This window comes from Pistacia vera, unplaced genomic scaffold (assembly GCF_008641045.1).
Source record: "Pistacia vera cultivar Batoury unplaced genomic scaffold, PisVer_v2 Contig680, whole genome shotgun sequence".
NCBI lineage: Eukaryota > Viridiplantae > Streptophyta > Magnoliopsida > Sapindales > Anacardiaceae > Pistacia > Pistacia vera.
Window position 1 is genome coordinate 112,888 of NW_022196535.1, and position 11,812 is coordinate 124,699.

Genomic DNA, 11,812 nt, shown 5'->3' on the forward strand with positions numbered 1-11,812 from the left:
TTAATATACATATTCTTTTACAAAAGTCAGTATCCTTTACAAAAGTTCACAAAAGTGTGGTGGACAGTGTAACTACTCCTCCTCGCCCGTCGACATCCATCCGACTGCGTCCTCTTCTAGAACCTGCAAAAACATAGAAAAACAACAGGGTGAGAAAAATAATGCTCAGTAAGTAAATCCTCTACTCGTCTATCCCTGTAACTCTTTCTCTTAATTCTTTCCTTACTCTCTTCTCTTCTCATTTCTGTTCTCTTTCTGTTTCTGTTTCTCATACTCTTTTCTATATACTCTCTGTTGTATGTCACGGCCTCATCTTACCGGAGGCACAGCTGGGGACTCAACCCACTCTTCATGACTCTACTTATTTTATCTTTCTGTTCTTTCTATTTCTCTGTTTTCCCATTCTACTCATGGGAATGTCACGGCCTCATCTTACCGAAGGCACGGCCAGGAACTCTCCTGCTCTACGTGACTTCTACTCATTTCTGTACCGATTGGATTCGGTTATGCATGGATTCGGAACCTTTGGCCATGTGAGTGTACATTCTTTCTCTCTATCTCTCGAATGTCATGACCCCTTCTTACTAGAGGCACAGTTGGAACCTCATGTTCCACTCTTCGTGACGGTCACGACCTTATCTGACCGGAGGCACGGCTGGGGATCACAAAGCACCCACTCTCGTGACTTTACTCATCACTCACGGGTTTTCCATCGCACAACCTACTCTATTCTCTTCTTTAGCTCTTAGAGTAGTTTAAGCACAAAGGTCTCTACTCTTTCTCAAGCTACTACTCATAGTGTAGAAATTCTCTACTCTTTCTCAAGCTACTTCTTAATGCACAATTAATGCATATGGATAATTCATACTCATTAATGCACTTAGGAAATGCCAATATGCAATGTTGCAAGAATTAAGGTTCATAACTCATTCTCAAACTTCTCTTAGGCATTTCATCAAACAACTCATGTGCATACAAAAACTCTTCTCTAACTACAATTCTCTTTCTCTTTGTAACCATCCAAAATGGGAAGAAATTCCCTTCTATGGACATAACTCCTATCATAGAAGAACACTTCCAAATATTTACTCAATCTCCTCCAAATTCATCTCAACTCATCACACATTAACACTTCCCATAAAGAGAACATATCCAAAACCAAAACATAAATACTCATCTCAACTCAATTTATCAACACACAAACATATATCTCTACTCAATTTCTCAACAAGCATCATTTATACATGTATAAAGAAATCTCTACTCAAGGATTTCTTAAACTTTAGCTTGAGTTGGATTTACTTACCTTGTGATGGTGTGATTCCACTAGTACTTCTCTTTTCCTTTGGTAGATGTCTTTTCTCTACACTTTTAAATAATAACACAATAAGACCTTAACAACTTTATAGCTAAATTTCACATCTAGAATAAAGGTCCTTACCTTAGGATGCCTTAAATCACCTCTCTACCCAAAAACTACTCAAAAGCCCTTTAAAATCCTTGAAGGATTGGATGGAAAGTACAGAGAAAATGGTGAACGAGTATGGCGGTGGAAGAAGAAGAATGAAAGGGTTTCTAAGACTTAACCCTTATTTACTCATATTTTACACCTTCTTTCCCAATTTACCCTTACTCTTTCTTAGGAATTCCACTTTTGCCCTTTTAATTCTTTGCAAATGCACCCCCATTTAAACTATTCTCTATGCAATTTCCTTACATTTCACTTACCACTTTTCCTGCTAATTAGGGGTAGAATGGTCATTGTGCCCCAAAGGAAGAATTCTCTAGAAACTTAATAAACATTTTTGTCAGGCCCTTCGCCGCGGCGAAGAATCTTTTTTCGCCCTGGCGAAAACTTACAGAACCTACACTGTAGGTTGCAGGACTTCCTCGCCGCGGCGAAGCTTCTTCTTCACCCCGACGAAGTTTGTAACACAAAAATTTGCCAAGTCTTTACAAATTTCAGGGCAACCACTCAACCAACTCACAATATCAATTCAACCAAGGACCAACCAAACTATAACAACAACAAACCAACTCAAATGAGGACAAAATAATAAGCATTCAAGTAATACAACACAATTAAACTACGTACCTCAAGTGGGGCGTTACACACCCTTTAAGTTTTTGTTTCCTCTTAATTGACATTTTACATTCTCATCAGTATGTAATTTCTGTGGAACTTATTGACACTGAGAAGGGGACTTCAATGATGTGACAACATATGGAGAAGAAGCACCCCCAAATAATGCAACTGTCTGGTTCATCTTCAACTAGACTAGGTAGGCAAATTCAAACTCAACTTAATTTTAATCTATAATCCTCAACTCTGTCAACATGGCAATACAATGCACTCCAAGCACGAGAGGAAATAGCAAAATACATAGTTGTTATGGACTCTCCCCTTTCTTTATCTGAAAATCTTTTTTTTATTCACTTGATTAAAACTGCATTTTGTCCAGCATATACCCCTATTAGTAGAAGTACAAGTAGAAGTACAAGTAGAAGAGACATACTAAAACTTTATAACCAAATAAATATTCCACTTAAAAATGAATTTCAAAATTTTAGAAATATATCTATTACACTTGCTTCAGACATATGGGCTTGTAGATTAAAAACAGAATTTTTAACTGTCACAATACATTACTTAGATCATGGTTGGGGTTTTAAACCATTATATCCTAAACATAATATTGACACTATTTTACAATACTTGAAGTTTTGCAAGAATATGTATTAACTAATAGAATTGCAATGCTAACGCTAGTTAATGCAGCTACTAACACCACATATATCTCTTTATTTGAAAAGAGATTGGATTTGCATGGTAAAGGCAAAATTTTTCACTAAAGATGTGCTTGCCACATCATCAATTTGATTATTAAAGCATGTATAGAAGCTATAAATTCGAAGATTGAGAGGGTGCACGTGGCTATCAGATTCATCGTCAGCAGTAGCAACAAAAGATGGTAGGAGTACTTCAAATATTGTAAGCAAGAGGATCCACTGGTTCAACCTTTGAAGTTATATACGAACATGCCTATCCATTGGAACTCCACCTACTTGATGTTGGAAAAAGCTTTGCCAAACACAAGACAAATTACAAATTTCGTCAACCGAAAGAATCCATAGGAAGTTGTCAGATATGATGATTAGTGTAATTTCTCACTAGGCAAATATTCACTGAGTATCCTATAAAGAGAATCCGGAGAATTGCTAGCTTAAAAAAAAGGTGTTGGTCTAAAATTTTTATCCTTAATCTAGTTATAAAATATTATTACACAATGACTATTTCTCACATATATAAAAATAATAAGAATCATTTTCTAATGAACCAGAAAGCATGAAGATGTTTTCTAAATATTATTACTACCAAAAATACATACATAAATCCACATTAATTCCTTCACTGAGACAGTGTGTGTAACCCTCTTGCCAGCTTGACGTCTCCCAACCGCTACAATCTAATACCTGCAAAAATAAAGAAAGCAATGGGGTGAGCTATAAATACTCAGTAAGTAAATCAAACCTAACTGTGCTCTTACTCCACTGCTACCGTTTTCGCTGTACTGCTTGCTTTCTCTCTTTATTCTCAGGCGTACTACTTAGCAGTCTTCTATTTTTTCTCAAAATTTTCTAAATCTTTCTAGTGTTGTGCCATTCTTTATCATTTTATTTCTCTTCTTTGTTAGATTACATCTTTCTATTTCCTTCTCTACTCAAAGAATCGCTAAGTTTCCTTGCTATTTGTCATGTTTCTAATTTCTATTCTTTTCTAGCATGTATCAAATTTCTGTTCTTTTCTCATATATATCTAATTTCTTTTCTATTCTCGTAGGCTTCTATTTTCTTTTCTTGGTTAGACAAACACCCAATGATGAAATAAACTCTTTAACCTATGTATAAATGCATAAAATGCAATGCACATAAAATTTCGGATGCATATGCAAATGATCATGTTTTTACTCTTTCTAAAAATTCGCTTCTAATTCTTTCTGAAATTCTTTTCCTTTCTTTCTGAAATTCTTTCTATTTTCCATTTCTTATTCTATTTTTCTTTCTTTTTCTCTTTCTGTATTCTATTCTGGTTTGCCAATTGAACTAGGCTAAGGCATGGATTTGGAACCCTGGTTGTGTAAGCGCATTTTGAAGTTCTTTCTGGGTACAGTCATCATCCACATGCACTTCTAGTGGACTGTACAATTCTGTTTTCTATTCTAAGGCCGCTCACTGATGGTGGCATGCATGTGGGAAACTTCTGTATCTCTGTCACCACTAACTAATGCAGCAAATGCTTACAGGTTCCCCATTGCAACAACCCTCTGAAAACATGCTCTGTAAATCTGAAAAATAACTAGCTAGATATTTTCCAAGAAATTTAAAATTTCTGAAATACATGCTATGTTATGTCATGTATTTATATGATGTCTATGCATGATCACAAAATACGTGTCTGACTCTGGCATGTATTTTATTAATTCTAAGACTTTCATTTCTATATTTTTCTGGAAAGCCCAAAGTTCTATTCTAATAACACGTTTAACTTAAACATTTTCTATTTTATACTTTATTTCTGAATTCTATGCATCGTGTGTACGTACGCGATTTTATAATTTCTACATAATTATGTAACTCTTCAATTCTATCATGCTATGTAAAATGTACATGTACACATTACATTATCTCTCACAAATTCTACTCTTCTACATAATTCTATTAGTGAGATATTAAAATGGCACAATTCAACTAGGGAATGAATTCTACATTTTGGGCAATCTAATTTCTTCTATAAAAATCTATGCCACAACTTAGGTATTAAGTCTACTAACTTGCCCAATTATGCTACTAGATTTTCTCATATATATATCTCACATAGCCATGTCATTAAACTACTCTCTAATATTTTCTAATGTTACAAACATGCCTTGTACAACTTTCTAAATACAAATTTTAATGCAATAAATTTGCATTCTCTTAACATGACCATCAACTTCAATTGTTATACATGCCCTTCTTTCTTCTTTTCTTTTGGCTACATTCTATACATTAATCTATATTGCCATATTAATCATTGTAAATATAATCTAACATATGGCACCACATATATACTTTGGCCAAATTCTAATTTCTTTCTAACATTCTTAACTAAACTTTTGGCCAGTACAAAATATTCTCAAGATCTTCTAGAACAATTCTATAGCTTGTAATATATAATAAGGCATGAAAACTATACTCATACCAATCAATTTCTAAAATGGTCATGTATTTAATACATAAACCCAACTTCTATTTCTTTGATGTTTCTTTTGATATCTATACTTGGGAAAGCTTTTCTATTCTTTATACAATAAAATCACTTATTACATATTGTTTGTAACTAATCTCAAAACAAGAAACAACAATATACTCATTTGGCCAAGCTAATCTTTGGATGATCTTTCTAATTTCAAGCATACAAACTTGACAATTTATTGTGGCATATTGTAATATTATAATATAATCACTCATCTTTTACTATCAGCAATACTACACTATTGCAACAATTTAATATGCAATTCTTGCCATCGCTTTTCTAAAGTCATAGGTTTCAAAACTCATAATTCAATGAGTAAATACAATATGCCATTCAAACTAATGCTAAAAGTTCAAGCAACTTGAACTGTTCACTAAAGGCCATTCATTTTGATTAAACTAACATAACCAAGTGTTATTCTAAATTTTGGCATAACAAAATGCACTCTTAAACACTTAAACTTATACTTGGTCAAGTCTAATACAACCTTTTAACATCCATTCTTTTCTTTCTCAAACAATGTCTTTAACAATATTTGATAAATTCTGTAATACCCACATTTAGAAATATGGTAGGCATTATTTTATAGTCATAGTGAATATATTTAACTAGTATTATAGAGGAATTCCATAAAAGTTTCAATAGGGACAAAATGGTCATTTCACATAGAATCACGTGGTCAAGTGAAAAGTGAGTATGATAAATATAATGTCGAGATAAATACATGTTTGTAAAGTAATAGAAAAAATTAAAGAATAAGGGTAAAATGGTCTTTTCACTCACAACCAGATGAAAGAGTGGGAAGTGAACATGGCCAAGAACATGTGTTAAATCCATTGAAAGTGAGGGTGTATTGGTAAATGCACGTATGACATAATTGGAATTATCATAAAAGTACAAGGGCAAAATGGGAATATAATCTATATTTTTTTATTAGTTATAAGTTTTCAATTGACAAACCCTAGCCATTCTCACCCTTGACCATGCCACCTCTCATCCATTTTCTCTCAAGATTCTTCATCAAATTTTAAAGAGAAATCATAGGGTTTAGCTTAAATTTTTGTAGATTTTTAATCCTAAAGCATCCAAAGGTAAGATTCTATCACAAAAGTTTGTGATTTGTGTTTTATAAGTATGAGTTCTCATGAATTTATGTGTGTTTAGCATGAATCAATGGAGAAAGTGAGCAAAGGAAGCAAAGAAAAGGATTCTTGCAAGAAAAAGGTAAGTAAATCCAATTTTAGTTTTGATTTCAGCAATAATTGTGTAGACTGATTCTTGTATGTTTGTATGTGATTGTATGGTGAGAATTATTGGTTGTTTTAATGTTGAATGATGTGTAAAATTCCAGCCATGAGAAGTAGTTCATGTGTATGTGGTGATTTGGTGGAATTATGATGAAATATGGAAGAATTGTTGATGAAATTTTGAAGTGTTGAATCTGGCCAGATTTGAAGTTAAATTTAGTGAGTTTTTGCTCAATTTTGATGGATTTGGAGAGATGTGGAAGTGTGGCCAACCAAGTATTTGCATGTGCATGTGAATTGTTTGATGAAAATTCAAAGAGAAATGCATGCATGAGTTTGTTAAATCTTGTTGAAGAAATTGTTTGAGAAAGGAAAGAATTGGAGTTGAAAGATTATGTTATGCTTAACCAAGTGTAAGTTTTAGTATTCAAGAGCGCATTTTGTTTTGCCAAAATTTAGAATAACACTTGGTTATGTTAGTCCAATGAAATGAATGGCCCTTAGTGCATGGCTCAAGTTGCTTGAACTTTTAGCATTAGTTTGAATGGCATATTGTATTTACTCATTGAATTATGAGTTTTGAAACTTATGACTTTAGAAAAATGAAGGCAAGAGTTGCATATTAAATTGTTGCAATAGTGTAGTATTAATGACAGTAAAAGATGGGTGATTATAGTATAATATTACAATATGCCACCATAAATTGTTAAGCTTGTATGCTTGAAATTAGAAAGATCATTCAAAGAATGGCTTGGCCAAATAAGTATATTGTTGTTTCTTATTTTGAGATTAGTTATAAACAATATGTAATAAGTGATTTTATTGTATAAAGAATAGAAAAGTTTTGCCAAATATAAATATCAAAGAAAAATCAAAGAAATAAAAGTTTGGTTTATGTATTAAATACATGACCATTTTAGAAATTGATTGGTATGAGTATAGTTTTCATGCCTTATTATATATTACAAGCTATAGAATTGTGCTAGAAGATCTTGAGAATGGGTTGTATTGGCCAAAAGTTTAGTTAAGAATGTTAGAAAGAAATTAGAATTTAGCTAAAGTATATATGTTGTGTCATATGTTAGATTATATTTACAATGATTAATATGGAAATATAGATTAATGTATAGAATGTAGCCAAAGGAAAAGAAGAAAGAAGGGCATGTATAACAATTGAAGTTGATGGTCATGTAAGAGAATGCAAATTTATGGCATTAAGATTTGTATTTAGAAAGTTGTACAAGGCATGTTTGTTACATTAGAAAAATATTAGAGAGTTGTTTAATGACATGGTTATGTGACATATAAGTTTGAGAAAAACTAGTAGCATAATTGGGCAAGTTAGTAGACTTAATACCTAAGTTGTGGCATAGATTTTTATAGAAGAAATTAGATTGCCCAAAATATAGAATTCATTCCCTAGTTGAATTGTGCTGTTTTAATATCTCACTAATAGAATTATAGAAGAGTAGAATTTGTGAGAGATAATGTACTTATGTACGTGTACATTTTACATAGCATGATAGAATTACATAATTACAGAATTATGTAGAAATTATAGAATTGCATATGTACACACGATGCATAGAATTCAGAAATAAAAAATAAAATAGAAAATGTTTAAGTTAAGCGTGTTATTAGAATAGAACTTTGGGCTTTCCAGAAAAGTATAAAGTATAGAAATAAAAGCCTTAGAATTAATAAAATACATGCCAGAGTCAGACACGTATTTTGGGATCATGCATATACAGCATATAAATGCATGACATAGCATAGCATATATTTTAGAAATTTTAAAATTATTGGAAAATGTCTAGCTAGTTTTTTTGCAGATTTACATAGCATGTTTTTAGAGGGCTGTTGCGATGGGGAACCTGTGAGCATTCACTGCATTAGCTAGTGGCGATAGAGATGCAGATGTTTCCCACATACACGCCGCTATCAGTGAGTGGCCTCATAATAGAAAACGAAATTGTATTGTCTGCCAGAAGTGCATGTGGATGAGGACTGTACCCAGAAAGAATTTCAGAATACGCTCACACGGCCAGGTTTCCAAATCCATGCCTCAACTTGGTATGATCGGCAAATCAGAATAGAATACAGAAAGAATTTCAGAAAAAGAAAGAAAAATAGAATAAGAAATAGAAAACAGAAAGAATTTCAGAAAGAAATAGAAAGAATTAGAAAAGAATTTTTAGAAAGAATACAAACATGATCATTTGCATATGCATCAGACAGTTTGTGTGCATTGCATCTCATGCATTTATGCATAGATTAAACAGTTTATTTTATTATTGCGTGTTTGACTAGCCAAGAAAAGAAAATAGAAGCCCATGAGAATAGAGAAGAAAAGAAAATAGAAGCCCATGAGAATAGAGAAGAAAAGAAAATAGAAACCCATGAAAATAGATAAGAAAAGAAAATAGAAGCCTACGAGAATAGAAAAGAAATTAGAGATATACAGGAAAAAAACAGAAATTAGATACATGCTAGAAAAGAACAGAAATTAGAAACATGACAAATAGCAAGGAAACTTAGTGATTTGTTGTAGAGAAAGAAACAGAAAGTTATAATCTAGCAAAGAAGAGAAATAAAATGATAAATAATAGTACAGCACTAGGAGGATTTAGAAAGATTTGAGAAAAAATAGAAGAGTGCTAAGAAGTACGCCTGAGAATAAAGAGAGGAAGCAAGTAGAAATTTAGAAGCAGTACATCGAAAATAGGGACAGCGGAGTAAGAGCATAGTTAGATTTGGTTTACTTACTAAGCATTTATAGCTCACCCTGTTGCTTTCCTTATTTTTGCAGGTATTAAATTGTAGTGGTCGGGAGACGTCAAACTGGTGAGAGGATTGCACACACTGTCTCAGTGAAGAAATTTAACGTAGATTTATATATGTGAGAAATAATCTTTGGGTAATAATATGTTATAACTAGATTAAAGATAAAAAATTTAGACAGACACCCTTTTTAAACTAGCAATTCTCTGGATTCTCTCTATAAGATACTCAGTGAATACTTACCTAGTGAGACATAACAAATTCATGCATGAATTTCTTTTTGAAATTTCACCAAACACTTTACATGCACATACAAGTACATGGCTGGCCACATCTCCACATCTCTCCAAATACCTTAAAGTTGGAAGAAAAATCAACAAAAACTTAGCCCCTATTCTGGCCGAATTCAACACTTCCAAATTCCAACATCAATTCTTCAAGATTTCATCCAAGGTTCAACCAATGCATCACATCTACATAACTACTCATCTTGGCTGAACTTCTACACATTATTCTCCATCAAAAAGCATTTAAATGGCCAACAATTCTCACCATACATCATATACAACCATACAATAATCAACAATTACAATTATGGCTCAAAACAAGGCTTAAGTTTGATTCACTTACCCTTTTCTTGCAAGAATCCTTTTCTTTGCTTCCTTTGCTCACTTTCTCCATTGATTCATGCTAAAACACATAAATTCATGAGAACTTATACTTATAAAACACAAATCACAAACTTTTGCTAAAATTCTTACCTTAGAAAGCCATATAATGAACATATATTCACTTAGGCATGAATTCTCATGTAATTCTCTTGGAAGACTTTGAAGAAATGGAGGAGAAATTGAGAAAGAAGGTGGCTGGCGTTTTTGGTGTGCAAATGGTTAGAGTTTATATATATATATATATATAATTAAATAAATAAATAAATAAATATATATATATATATATTCCATTTTGCCCTTGCACTTTTATGATAATTTCAATTATGCCATAAGTGCATTTACCGATATATGCTCACTTTCAATGGATTTAATACATGTTCTTGGTCATTTTCACTTCCCATCATAAACTCTAATTATAAGTGAAAAGACTATTTTACCCTTATTCTTTAATTTCTTCCTATTACTTTACAAACACGTATTTATCTCGGCATCACATCACGTATATTGTCCATAACCTTTCTGCCACTCTATTTTCATGGCTAGCACACTTAATACATTATATTCATCGTACTCACTTTTCACTTGAACACGTGATTCGCTATGAAATGACCATTTTGCCCCTATTGAAACTAATATGAAATTCCTCTATAAAACTAGTTAAATATATTCACTATGACTATAAAATAATCCCTACCATATTTCTGAATGTGGGTATTACAATTGGACGGTTTGAGAACTTTTTTATTCATTTCTTAAAGTTTTTAATGAATCCACTAATACATTAAGTGGTATTTATTATCCTACTACTAATTTAACGTTAGATATTTTACTTCAAATTTCTAAAACTTTTGCTTGATACAGATATAAAGATCTCTTAATGGAAATTGTTTCAAAGATGGAAAAAAATATGAGAAATATTGGTTAGATATTCCATTCTTATATGGATTAGGCCTTGTTTTAGATCATATGTTTAAATTACATGTAGTTAATTGTATAGTTACTGAGATAGGCTAACATTTAGGACATATTTATACGTATTATTTGATTAACTTTAAGCAAAAATTGGAAAACCTTTTTTCTTTATATCAGAGTAGGGACAATGGAACTGGAATGTCCAGCAGGAACGATCAACAGGACCCTGATGAAGACAACTATCAAGAATCGAGCATGTGGATGTATATGGAACATGGCGGCGGAAGTAGCAGCACTAGTGCGTACATACATGGACCAAATGAGTTGAATAGCTACCTACAAATGGACATGTCCTACGTGACAAAGAAGGAGAAACATGAGATGGATGTGCTTCAATGGTGGAAACAACATCAAAGTCAATTCTCCATTGTAGCCCAAATGGCACGTGACATTCTGTGCCGGTTTCTACAATTGCATCCGAGTTAGCATTCTCAATGAGTGGCCGGATTGTTGGAGACAAAAGATGCTCTTTAAACAATGAGATGATTGAAGTGATAACGTATTTACCGGATTACACTCATGTAGAGAGAAGACTACAGCAGAACCTGAAGATCCCAAACTGCTCAAACTCTTTAGGAACACAGATTTGAATGATGTAAATATTGTTGACGATGAATAATTTAATAAAAATAAATTTATTTAATTGTTTATTTGTGAAGTGTGATTGTGTGAATATTACATTTATGTTAAAATTAATTAATTAAATTATCTCTTTAAAGTTTTAATTTAAATCCCCATATTTATGAATAATTATTAATTATAATTAACCATTAATTAATTTATTATTTTTTTAAATTAATTAAAAATGTACTAATCTCTTAGGGTGGAAATAAATTTTCTAGGCC